Raw genomic sequence first — 14,629 nt, 5'->3', positions numbered from 1 at the left:
TCTATCTATCTATCTATCTATCTATCTATCTATCTATCTATCTATCTACATACATATAATTTTTTCCCTCCAACTCCCTAATACTGACAAAGGTCTCATGAGTTACAAATACTATCTTTCCATGCGGAAATGTAAACAGTTCAACCTTATGAAGTCCCTTATGATTTCTTTCCTGTTTACCTCTTCATGTTTCACTTGTGTCTTATACTTGAAAGTCAGTTTTTGTATTCAGCTCTGGTCTTTCCATCAAGAATGTTTGAAAGTCCTCTATTTCACTGAATAGGACTATACAGTATTTAGCAGTTTCCAAATTAAAGACCTGGAAGATTTGGATATTTCAGAAGACAAAGGAGTTAGTATCAACCAAGATTCACCTACTCAGCAAAACTGAATATAATACTTCAGGGAAAAAAGTGAATATTTCATGAAATAGAAAACTTTCAAACATTCCTAATTTAAATAACCAAGCTAAATAAAAAAAAAATTGATCTTCAAATATAAGACTCAGGAGAAACATAAAAATGTTAAAAAGAAACAAGGAAGGGAAAACATAAGAGAATCTATAAGGTTAAACTATTTATATTACTACATAGCAAGATTGTATTTATAACTCTTAAGGACTTTATTACTATAAGGGCAATTAGAAGGAATATATGCAGACAAAAGGTATGGATATAAGGTGACTTTGATGGGATGAACCTCCCTCCTCCTTGAAAACCTCCAAAATAAATAGGTGAGAAAAAGGATTGCTTTGGGAGAAAAGATAGAGGGAGTTAGAATGGGATAAATTTTCTCCCATAAAAGAAGGGTGAAAGAGCTAGTAGAGTAGAGGGGATGATGGCAAGGGTGGCAGGCAAGTCTTGAATCTTACTCTTATCAGAACTGGCTCAAAGAAAAAGTAACATACACACTCAATTGGATTCAGAAATCTATCTTTCCCTATAGGGAAGCAAAGAGGGGTGGGGATAAGAGAAGGGAGGGACTGATAGAAGAGAAGGCATATTGGGGGAGGTGATGATCAGAAGTAAAACATTTGTGAGGAGGGACAGGGGGAGAGAGAGAGACAGAGAGAGAGAGAGAGAGAGAAGAGAAGGATAAACAAGGGGAAAATAGGATGGAAGGAAATACAGTTATCATAACTAAAAATGTAAATGGGATGAATTCACCCAAAAAATGGAAGTGAATAGCAAAATGGATTAAAAATCTGTGTGCAGCACTTGATCCAGCAATACCACTGCTAGGTCTATATACCAAAGTGATTTAAAAAAAAAAAAGGCAAAATGACCTACTTATACAAAAGTATTTATAGCAGGTTTTTTTTTATGGTGGCAAAGAATTGGAAATTGAGGGGCATAGCTGAACAAGTTGTAGTATATGATTATGATGGGATATTATTGTACTATAAGTAATGACAAGCAGGGATGCGGTATACATTGGCGCTCAGTCCCCACAGCACCTGGGCGCTGTCCTGCAGTGCCTGGTCGCGCACAAGCCGGTCCTGTGTGGGAAACCTCTCCTCAATGCCGGGGTCTGGGAGATGGTGGTGGCCGGCCGGCCCCTCTGCTTCTTCCTGATGGAGATCCCTTCCATCACGTGGTGCCCCAAGGAGCTGGTAGTGAATAGGAAGAGCATTGACTTCCCATTGCCCAAGGTGGCAGATTCTGAGAAATTAAATTTTGTTAGTTTCATTTGCATTGTTTATGAGGCCCAGCATGTGATGCAGTGTCTGCTGCAGGGCTTGAAGGAGAGACCTGTAATGCCCCTGGCATAGAGTGAGCTCTTGGCGGACATCCTGAAGGAAGCAGATTGGGCTCAGGTTCCTCCAGGACAGAACCTAAGCTTCCAAACTATTGCCCAATGAAGAAATCTCTGCTCAGCAGTTTGTCACCAATGTTCCTATTCTTCAGCATGGCCTTGGAAGCTGCCTTGCTCTGACCATGAGTCGTGGCCCTGCCCCAATCTATGATGTGATCTATCCCTGCCCTTCTTAGCCTCAGTAGATATTCTGGAATAAAGAGAATCCCACTCCATTGGGTCTCAGCATAGAGTCTCCCTCCACTTTACATAGGGTGAACTTGAGTCGCATAGAGAAGGAGGGTGACCCTCCAGCTCCATGGTTCTAGGACTAAGGCATTGCACAACAGAACAGGGTCTGTTCAGGGGACTGGGCCCAGGGCTGGACCTAGAGTTTGAGTCTCAGCTCTGTCACTTCTGCATTTGGCAGTTCCTCCCCCTCCCCACCTTTCTGGACCTCAGTTTCCTCTTCTGTAAGGTAAAGAACCAGGAGAAACATTGTGTACAGCAACAACAACAATGTGTGATAATCAATTTTGATAGACTTAGCTCTTCTCAGCAATACAGTGATCTAAGACAATTTCAAAAGACTCATGATAGAAAATGCTATCTACATCCAGAGAAAGAAGAATGCAGTCAAATTAAGATTGAAGCATACTATTTTCACTTTTTTTCTTTCTTGTGTTTTTTTTCCTTTTTTTGTTCTGAGCCTTCTTTCACAACATGCTTAATATGATTGTACATGTATAACCTATATCAGATTGTTTGCTGTGTTGGGGAGGGAAGAGAGGAAGGAGAAAAAAAGTGGAACTCAAAATCTTATAAAAGTGAATGTTGAAAACTATCTTTGCATGTAATTGGAAAATATGAAATGCTATTAAGTGGAACATAAACCAAACTGCATGTGAATGGTAAAAACAAATAAAGAAAGAAATGACAAGCAGGATGATTTCAGAAAAACCTGGGAAGACTTAGATGAACTGATGCAAAGTGAAGGGAGCAGAACCAGGAGAATATTGTACACAGTAACAGCAATACTGCACAATGAAGAACTGTGAATGACTTAGCCATTCTTAGCAATACAAAGATCCAATACAATCCCATAGGACTCATGATGAAAAGTGCTCTCCACCTTCAGAGAAAAAGTTTATATTTCTGAATACAGATTGAAGCATATTATTTTTCTTCTTTCCTTTTTTCCTTCCTTCCTTCCTTTCCTTCCTGCCTTCCTTCCTTTCTTTCTTTCCCTGTCTATCTTCTTGTAAAAATTATTAATATGGAAATATTTTATATAATTTTACATGCATAACCCATATCAGATTGCTTTGCATCTCAGGAGGGAGGGAAGGAGGGATAGAAAATGGAACTCAAAACTTTAAAAAATGTTAAAAAATGTTTCAATGTATAGTTGGGGGAAACAAAATTGTTCTTAAAATCATTAATAAAATATCTGTCTTTAGATGACTGTAAAATTAACTGTAGATTATAAGCAAGATGAACTATTGACACTAATGCAAGGAATCAGATTTGATCTTATATGTATCACTGAGACTTGGAAAGATAAGACATGACTGCAGTACGGCTCTGGTAGGGTATATCTTATTTAAAAGAAGCAGGGCAAGAAAGGGGATGGTTGTATAAGCAAGGTAATATTAAAAAGATACGTTCATGTGAGGAAATCCAGGAACCACAGTAAGGAAGCATGTTGAAGAATATTTATGTAATCTAAATAGAGGTCAAAACAAAATAAATATTTTCATTTAAGTATCTTCCAGACTACAGAACAGGAAGAGGAAATATATGAAGAATTTGGAAACAGTTCATAAAGGTGATATGATATAGTATTGATGGAGGACTTTAATTACCCAGACACCTTGTGGAACTCTTTCTCAGATAAAGGCAAAGAAGCTAATAATTTTATAACCTATCTTAATGATAATGACTTCCTTCAAAGTGTGGAAGAACCAACAAGTAGATTTTTCATTCTAGATCTGATTTTCACCAACATGGAGGAACTAGTTGCTGGGGATAGAAAAAAAAAATCAAAACTCAAAGAAATGGCCACTTTATCTTTGAGGAGAGGAAAGCCAGTTATAATCTTATATAACTCTGAAAGTCAGTTAAACAATTCTTTAGATTTTGGGAAAGTATATTCCAAAGAATTTAGAAAATAGTATATGATCTTCATTGGAAGTCAGCTTAGTAGGAAGCCCTAAAAATTATATCCCAGAAATACTAAGAAAAAACATTTTGATGAGGAAAAAAACAGTATCTGAAGAGAAAAATGTGGAGGCATGGCAAACTAGCTAACAAATTTAGCTTTTTAAAAAAGATACGTGTAGAAGATGGAAGCTTGGGAATGAAAGAGAGGATGAATGCAAAAGCATAGTATGGTATTATAAAAACAATGTCAGAAATTTTAAATCTCAGAATGAATTAAGGCTGGCAAGAAATGCTAAGGTAAAAAAAGGTTATTATTTTATCCTGGATAAAAGAATAGGACCAAAGAAAGGTTAACACCATCACTTAGAGTGAATGTGGTAAGTGAAGAGAGAAGAAGCAGAGCTACTCAAGCCTTCCTTTGCTTTTGTTTTCTCTGGCAGGGGGAATGATTTTTGGACTGGAAAGAACAGAATAAAAAAGAGGAAATATGGAGTTGATTCCCAAGGTAGTAATCAAAATTGTTGAGTTCAAACTACCTAGTCCAGACAATAGAAAGAGCTGGTTGGTGTGATCACAGAACTACTGTCAATGATTTTTGAAAGACAATAGAGAATGAAACAAGTGTCCCCAAATCGAAGAAGGGAAAATATTGGTAAATTACTGTAAGTTTACAGATATATTTTGTGTAAGGGACTAATTAGATAAGGTAACAATTCAATTTAAAGAGCTTAGGAGAATGGGGAGCCTTTTTGTGACTTTGATTATGTCTCCCCATAAAGGATATGAACATGCCCATTGACAACCTGGAAAGAAATTTGGGGATATCTATTTGAATATGTCTAGTTTCAGTTCACTGATGCAGTGGACATCTCCTTAAATATCATTATTGGTTGGCCCAGACTGCTGTCAGTCATAGCCAACACTGCAACCCTTACAAAATGGTTCCAGAATCAACCCATTTTTATCTTTTCACTCTCAACCCCCTTTATGAGAGATTTAAAGGGTGCAACAGTGTGGAGTACCTCTCCATCTTGTGAGATAGGATAGAGTCAGACCACATCTGGAGTACTGTATTCGTCTCTGGTTCTATTTTTTTGAAAGTCATCAGTAGTCTATAGAGCTAGAAGAGGACAAATAGGCACCCAGATTAGTTTCCACTTCTGCAACAGACTGGCCAAAGACTGTATTAGCCAAAGTCTCCACCCCAGCTGTGGTACTCGGTTAGCTCACATTGGCATAAGCTTTCTAATCAGACTAGAAACCACATTTTGAGTCATTTACTTCCAGGGAACTTAGGAAGAGCCAACTGAAGCTTCTACCTCCACCTATTAATCTTGAAGGAATTAGATAGTTTCTAATACATGTGTTAAACCTGGTAAGGGACTTTTCCCCTTTTTAATGGGGAAATGGACTAAGTAAAAAAAAAAACTGTCATTGAACAATAGATGGCACCTATCAGTTTAACTCAGTGAATTAAACATATCTAACACTTAAAAGGACCTAAAAGTAACCAGGAAGGCAGAGGACGAAGAATAGATGCCATATGAAAATAGATTAAAGCAACGGGGAAACTTTAAGCCTGGAGAACATAAGAGTCATGAGACATATCACAGTTTATTTTAAATATTTAGAGGGATTGTCATGGGGATGAGGATTCATACTTATTCTCCTTGGTGACAGAGGGTCAGAGCTAGGAACAAAAGGTAGACGTTATCAAAAGGCCATTTTAGGATCAAGGTAAGGAAAAAAACTTCCTAATAAATTGAATTCTCCATGATTTGAAAGGACTATGCCAGGAGATAATGAGTTTCTCCCAAGTAGAGTTCTTTTAGCAAAGGCTAGATGAACACTGGACAGGTATTTTGTGTAAAGAATTGTTTTTAGGTATATTGTGGGGTAGACTAGTTTGCTCTGAAATTCTATGATTCTTTCATATATTCTCCAACCTGTTCTCCCACCTGGGTTCTTAATTTTCATCACATGAGTTTATCTTCTTAGTATATGATGCTACTTTCAGCCTTGTCTTTGTTTATCTCTTCCTCTTGATTAATGTATGTTTTTATCAAGCCATATTATAAACAGAAGTCTCATTATCATTCAAGTCATAATATCTAGTAGGGCAAATTTGCTTTCCTCCATAGTATCTCTAGTTCACTCTCTTTATTCTCCACACTCTTTTTCCACTTGTATATAGACCTATGAGGCTATGGACATTATCTGTGACCTTCTTCTTGGCTATTATCTCCTGGATAATATTGATCTTGTTTTCTGATGTTATTCTTCCTGTGTTATATTTCCTTCTTTTTAATAGATAAAGTTTATTACATATACACATTTCTATAGATACTTTCCTCTGCTTTTTCATTTTGAAGCCTTTTTCTTCATATTTATGAATCTTTAAGAAATATATTACTATTGGTTCTTGATAGGTATATTCCATATCTGTCCAGAAGGCTTTCATTTCATATTCTGAAGTGCACAATAAAAATTGAAATCCTGTTCACAAGCATGATCTTCTTGCAATCTATTTACTTCTCACATCTGCTTTGCTCTTCTGTAAATCCTACTTTCACTTGGTAATGGTAATAAAACACCACCTGTGAAAAAAGATCTTCAAGTTCCACAATCTTTAGTAGTGCTTTCTAGGTCTTTTATGGTGGTATTATTTCTCCCTGTATGAATCACCAGGAATGGGAAGTGGTCTTCAGGTTTGATGTTATAAAAGGCTTTTACATCACATCTAAGAAACATGGCTTGAGAAGACAGCAGACCCCACTTTTAATGTCAAATTGACAAATATCTGCTTCAGAAGCACTGAGCAGTTAGTAATTGCTAATTACTTGTGTCTTCTTTCTCTGACCATTGTTGAATTGACTCAACATATAATGTGACCAGTAAATCTACAACACTCTTTGGAGCACAAGAAACAGCTTCCTCCTGGAATAGTAAAACTCCTTGATCAATGAGAAGGGACTCATACCTATCACATTAATGATCCTTCTCCTTACCTTACTTTTCTATCTGATGTTCTTCTCTCCTCTAACCTCTTGACACAAGTTAGGTTGCTACTCTACATTTCTTACATTTTTCCTTGCTCTGAAGCAATTATTTCATTCTTAATTAATTTTTCTGTTAATCTAGAGTAGGAGTGGATACCAAGGATAGATTTCAGAGGGTCCAAGAGCTTTTATGAAAAAAAATCCTCAACTTTATTTTCACTAAATTCTAATTGAAATTTAGCATTTCCTTCAAAGATGAATATAGGGAACAAACATTATTCTGAGAAGGGGTCCATAGGCTTCACTATACTGCTAAAGAAGAGCACACAAAAAGGTTAATAATTCCTGTCTACCAATCCTTTTTTACTGTCTTCTTTTGGTTGTAGACCATCTTGCATTTTATGCATGCATAGCTGTTGTCTGATTGTAACAGAAACAATATATAGTTGTAATATAGTATATCCTCCATTAGTCACTGTAAAATTCATCTCGAATCAAGATTCACAATCCTTTGTGGTCTCTTTAACCATTCCCTCTATAAACTGAATATATCCTAAATAAAGCTTCCTTCCTGACCATTTATCCATACTTAGCAATGGTACGTGAGGATTCAGATGGAGTAATTCAGGGTAGAAATAAGCCCTCTGTGACAAAGTCTGTTGGACACAGATCAGACAGGTTGAGAGAAGGAAGGGTAAACTAGTAAGTCTATGATTTAGTAGCTAATTTTATTTGCAAACTCTCTGTTAGCTTTACTGCTTCACTGTTTCGAGTCCTGAACAAAATTTAGTTTATTTATGATATATTTGCCATATTTTCTTCAGATACAATCTTCTCAGTAGCCATTAATTGATTATTAACTTCTTTGTGCCATGTCTTACACAAAAGTTATCTCTTGATCAACTTAGTTGTTATGGGAGCACTCCCAACATAAATGACTCTATTTTGAATTTGGAATAAACTTTCATTCTAAGAATCTAAACAAATTAGCAGTATGATAACCAGGTTCGGTCAGGGCAGACAGGCATATGGTTATCTTCCTGAATATAAAATAAATAAGAATATTTGCCATGAGTGTTTAAAATATCTGATAAACAACCATCTGTGTTAAAGGCATAAATAAATACCATTTTGGCACAAACACCCTGAGATTTGGATAGGATATCTTAAATTCCTAATCTGATTGGCTGGACTGATCATAAAACAAGTCACGTTAGGTCTAGGTTGCTAACAATAATTGCAACAGAATGGCCTGGTATTGCAGCACTAAGCAGTCTCTAAACCACCTGTGATGCTGGGGGGAGGTGGGAGGCACTCATGTTTCAACAAGCTTGACAAGCAGATCAGAAATTATACCATTTGTCTGCATTCCAAGAAGCCCAAGGAGAACCAAATTCAGCCTCAACTTTTCTCATTAATCTTGGTAGAATTAGATAGTTTTGATGTGTGGTATAGAAATTTGGGGAAAGACTCTGCCTCTCCTGGTGACTATTTCAGTAATCTATCATTGAATAATAGATAACATGCATTGGTATAATACAGTCTAATACTTAAAACTTAAAATGTGTTTTGTCTCTCTATAGGTACATGATAAATATTGGCTGCTTCTATGATAAAATACCTTGGCTACAAGTACTAAAGAAGTCTAAAAAAGAACCTTGGGTATTAGAGAAATCCATATTTAATTAGAGCTTATTATCTACCTTATTCCTCCCTCTCCACTGAGGTAAACATATTTCCTTGTACTTTCCTGAACACTTGCCTCTGCTAAATTGACCTTCATTTATTCTTCATCTTCTTTCATCTCTCTTCAATATGTGACACTGTTACCTACCATCATCTTAGTTTCAGAGACACCATACACTTCTAGTTCCTCTGGTCCCTCATCTTCTCCACAGTCACTTAGTATCTGTATTATCCAAGGTTCTGAAACCAACCATCTCTCTCTCCACATAATCATTGCAGTATCATTCACTCCCATAGCTTCAAATATTCATAAGTCAATATGACTCTCCAAAACACATTTGGTGTTTTCTAATGTATCAATAATTAGGCAACCCCTTGGTTAGAGAAGAGCAACTTCTGCCTGAGGCTATAAAGGCCAGATTTAAAACAAGAAGAGAGCATATATAAAATAACAAGTAAGGCTAAATTGGCATTAGGATGCCTGTAGAGTGTCAAAATTTAGAGATCTAAGGCAAACAGGAAGACTAGTTGTGGAAGCCAAATTTTGCTTCTTGTTAAGGACTCTAAAATTCAAAGAGTTCTAAGGAATTGATGATTTGCCAAATATAACCTCATTTCCTAAACTTGTGTCTTTCCATTATAGTTGTTCAAGTCTCCAACTCAATAATCATCTTCATTTTGAGGACCCCCCATGGAGTTAGGGTGTGGGAAACCTTATTATCCCTGCCAAGACCTCAAGACTTTGGCTTGATGATACGGTGTTGTGGGAAAGACTAACACCTATGGAGTGAGTGCATTGTATATTATTCTCAAGTTTGCTTACCATTCCCTCTGAAAATTGATGATACCCTAAATAAAGCTTCCTTTCTGATCATTTATCCATAGTTAGCAATGGTACGTGAGGATTCAGAGGGAGTAATTTAAGATAGAAATAAGACCTCTGTGACAAAGTCTGTTGGACACAGATCAGATAAGTTGAGCAGAAGGAAGGGCAAGCTAGTCAGTCTATGATTTAGTAGTTCTGGTAAAATCATTCCTCTGCTTGAACATATTTAGTGTCTCCCTATTACCTATTGAGTCAAATGAAACCTTATCTACCTGGCTTTCAAGAATCTTCACACCTAGTATTATCATAGCTTTCTAGTCTTACATTTTACACAACAAGCAAACTGAAATGCTCTGCCTATTAACACACCTCCTTGAATTTGCTCATGTTGCCCTTTGTCCCTGGTTTGTCTTTCCTTCTTATCTTTGCCTACTGAATTCCTGTCCATCGTTTAGATCCTCACTTAAATGCCACTTCCTCTGTAGAGGCTCCCTTAATCCTTCTTTGCTAATGACCTCCATTAGGTAGCAAGTAGATTCCCCCCCTCCTTTTTTTTTTACAGGGTTCTAGTAGATTATTTCAGTGTTCTGAAGCATTTATCATAATAATACCATGTAACATTATAGCTATTTGTTAGTGTTTTAATGCCTACTAAGCTCTAAGTTTCATAATGGTTGAGACTACATCTAATTTAAACTATGTACCTCTCTCTAGAATAGAATTCCATACGTTATTTTATTGTTCAGTCATCCAGTCATATCTGACTCTTTGTGACTCTGTGGACCATAGCACACCAGGCCCTCAGTCTGAAGTGTTCATCTTCTGATGTCATGCATTTTAATAATTCTGTGGGGTTTCCTTGGCAATGATACTGTAGTGGTTTGCAATTTTATTCTGTAGTAGATCACTTTTTGTCAAAACTCTCCATTATGACCTGTCCATCTTGGGTAACCCTGCATGCTTATAGTTTCATTAAACCATGTAAGACCCTTCCCTATGACAAGACAGCAATCCAGGAAGGGATTCTATAAATATCAGGGGTATAATAAATGTTTTTTTCTGTTGTAATTGATGCAAAAATCTAAAATTCATATTCATTGTTAAGGAGAATTGAATTGAGTTCACCCTTTTTCCATGATTTTCAAACTATTGGCTAAGCAACAGCTAACAATATAAAAATAGTACTGGGCATGGTCACTTCTCTCTAGCATCTACCAATCTGGCTGGGGAGACAGAACTGAAATATATCAAACAATTGGAGAGCAATTAAGTAACTGTGTAGTACTGATACCAACAGAGTACAATGGAGAGGAAAAAAAATGGTTTTCCAGTCTATACTTTCTCAGCCTTCATAGAGATAAGCTCAGCTGCAAATAAGAGGAAAACTGACTAATTAACTTTTATTTTTGCAGTATGACATTAGAGATGAATAAGATTGCGTACATTATTGGAAAGAACTGTTCTTCCCTTTTGAAGGTTTGGTTTGGTATTGTGTATGGCATAAATCATGATTTCCCATTGTAAAAATGGAATTCAATCCAATACATATTTATTGAGTATGATTTATATGGTATGCACCAGAATTCAATTTATTTCTTGTTCAAGAATATGCACAGAAAACTGCTGAGAATGGAGTACACACTATTATCATAGTAAGAAAAATAAAGGATTGCATATTTAAGGTTAGAAGGACCTTAGAGGCCATTTAGTCAAAACCCTGCATTATATAGATGAGAAAACTAAGGCCTAGAACAGTTACAACTTGCCTAGGCACACAGAAGTAGCAAGTTTAAGGCAGGATTTGGACCCATGTCTTCCTGACTGCAAGTCCAATGCCTTGTGTACTCTACCACTTTGCCATGTTATGGGAATAAAAATAAAAGGACAAAGAATCATCAATCAATAAATATTTTAAAGTACCTTCTATGCACCAGGCACTGTACAAAGCACCAGAGATATATCAAAAATGGCAAAAGTCAATCCCTGACCTCAAGGAGCTTACAATCTAACAAGGGAGACAGCATGCAAACAAATATATACAAGCAAGCTATATATACAGGATAAATAAGAAATGATTAAAAGAGGGAAGACACTAGAAGTAAGAGGGGATGGGAAAGGCTGCTTGTGGAATATAGAATTGTAATTGGGACTTAAAGGAAGCCAGGGGAGTCAATAGTTGCAGCATAGGAGGGAAGCATGGAGGATAGTTGGAGAAAATGCCTAGAGCTGATGATGGAGTATCTTGTTCATGAAACAGTCAGAAATCTGTGTCGCTGGATAAAATATAATGTTTTGGGGACTAAAGTGCAAAAAAAACTGGAAAAGTAGGAAGAGGTTATGCTATGAAAGGCTTTGAATGTCAAACAGAGGAATTTGTATTTGATCCTGGAGGCAATAGGGAGCTACTGGAGTTTATTGAGTGGAGGTGGAGTAACCTGTATTTTAAGAAAATCACTTGAGTGGCTTAATGGAGAATGAATTGGAGCAGGGAGAGACTTGAGGAAAGCAGGTCCTACAGCAGACTATTTCAGTAATCAAAGAATGAAGTGAGGAAGGCCTGTACCAGGGTGGTAGCAGTGTCCAAGAAGAGATGGAGGTATATTGGAGAAGTGTCGAAAGGTGAAACTGACAGTCCTTGGCAATAGCTTGGATATGTTGGAAGAACCACCAGAGGCAACAACTGGAGAACATATCAAATTTTGCTGGTAGCCCACAGCAGAAGATCTTGATGAGGAGCCAGGCCAAGGAAAGATCCACTTGACTCAGCCCAGCAAAATTGACTTAATAGTTGAGACATTAAGTTCATGTATTTTAGGCAACTTGTCAATTGGCCATCCCACATCCGGAAGTGAACTTGGTGACAAAAATGTTTTGTAACCACTATTTGAAGTTTGTCTACTATCTCCAGGGATCAAGGTTACAGAAGAGATTATGCTCTCAGTTTGGGATGTTATACTTCTATTCTTGTTATCTTTTCTCAATAGTGTAGCTTTGTAAAAAGCTAAATTATGTTAATTAGTTAAATAAGGAAATATTAACTGGTAATTAATATGGAGAAAACATACTAGATGGGGGCACATAAACAATAGTATTAGAAAGACATCTTCAGACTCTCAAAGTTATCTCTAAAACACTGAAGAGAGCAGTAGCCCTACTCTAGAGACCCAACCTGCTAATCTGATAGTAGGTTGGGATATTAATCTGAGAGAACATATGTTCCAAATATAGTTGAGGTTCAGATAGGCCAAATGACTTGGCAAGATCAAATAGCTAGTAAATAGCAGAAACAGGATTCTAACTCAAGTCTGAGTATGAATTCTTTGTTCATTAGGCTATAGCATAGCTTAGTTATAACTGATGACAACATATTATACTTTGGAGAAGACCAAATTCATTCATTGCATCTATCTTTCTGTTCTTTGTCTATCTATCCATCTATAATCAATCTATATATAAAACATTCTTTTGTTCTTTCTCATTTTCTAATATGTGACTGTTAGTTATGACTAGGAGGTAGCTGTGCTATAGTGGAAAAAGCACTGAATTCAGTCCAAGAAGGTTTGAGTTTGAATCTTGGATCTGTCACTTCTTAGCTGTGTGTTCTTAGTCAAGTCACTTGACATATCGGCAGATCATCTATAAAATGAAGATAAATATCTATACAAGCTATTTCACAGGGGTATCTTTGATAAGGATGAAATAACATACTAAATATTAAGTCCTTTACAGATTTTTGATTGAAAAATAGCTGAACAAGTTGTGATATATGATTGTGATGGAATACTGTTATGCTATAAGACATTATGAGCTCAATGATCTTAGAAAAATATGGAAAGGCTTGCATGAAATAATGAAGAGGGAAATGAGAAGAACCAAGAGAACATTGTATACAGTAACAGCAAGAACAATTTTGAATGAATAAGTCATTTTGACTGTTATAAATACCCAAAGTAACTATAAAGGACATATGAAGAAAGAAGCTGTCTGTACCCAGAGGAAGAACTGATAAATAGAAGTTTGTATAGAAGTACACACACACACACATACATGCACACATACATACAAATATGCCTATTTGTGTTTAGTGGTAGCCATCTCTAGGATGAGGGAGGAGAAAAAAGAAAAAAGAGAAAAAAAGAAATTTATATGATAACTTCATTACATTTCTAAAAAGAATTGCAAATTCTATATAATAGATTTAAAATTTCATATGTAATCATCTTTTTATTATGTTATATTATGGAAATGTTTGTTTTAGTCCATAAATTAAAAATAAAATGCATTTAAAATTTTTTTTAAAAACCCCACTGCATCAACTAGCTTTCATTCAATGTAGAATATAACAATTACATATAATTTATAAAGGGAAAGAGAGGCAGTGAGACATAGAGAATAGAAGGCTGATCTTTGAATCAAGGGGACTTGGGTTCAAATCCTGACACTGACACATATTAGCTTTATGACCATAAGTATGTCTCAACTTCTTAGTGATCCAGGTGTACCCATATGTTATCAAAGAGTTGCCAATCCACATTGGCAGAAGATGGCCTTTTTCCCTTTGCCCAACAAAGAGATAAATAAGTAAATAATGATAGATAGATAGATAGATAGATAGATAGATAGATAGATAAATAGTTAAGTCATAAAGACTGCTACTCACCTCCGAAGGTGTAATAGACTAAAATATACAGAACGACACATTTTTTTACATAGCCAATACAGGAATTTGTTTCATTTGATTATACATGTTTGTTATAAGAATATTGTTTTTCTTTATTTTTCAGTGTGTGGGAGAAGTGAAAGAATACTTGTGAATCAGAAAAATAAAATAAAATTCTATGATTGTGTGATATTTTAAAAAGTTAGACAAATGAATCAATAAACACAAGGAACACTTAAAATCCCACAAGAATTTTCATGAAATGGAAACAATTAGGAAAACATTAGCCTGGTTGGTTGGGCTGTTAGAGAGTGAGTAATGTCCTTCAGTTGATTATATGGTCAGCTCCTGAGGACAAGAAAATTTGCTTACATTCTTACTGGGCCAGTGCCCTCTGGGCTAGTGCCCTCTGACTGGCTGGAGAAGGGAGAAAGCTGGAGAGAAGGCTTATTCTGTCTAGTCTCAGAAAGATTTCCACAGCATGATGGCAGTAATCAGAAG

Source organism: Vombatus ursinus, unplaced genomic scaffold, assembly GCF_900497805.2.
Source record: "Vombatus ursinus unplaced genomic scaffold, bare-nosed wombat genome assembly UNPS02014872.1, whole genome shotgun sequence".
Classification (NCBI taxonomy): Eukaryota; Metazoa; Chordata; class Mammalia; order Diprotodontia; family Vombatidae; genus Vombatus; species Vombatus ursinus.
Note: the sequence above shows the minus strand (reverse complement) of the source record.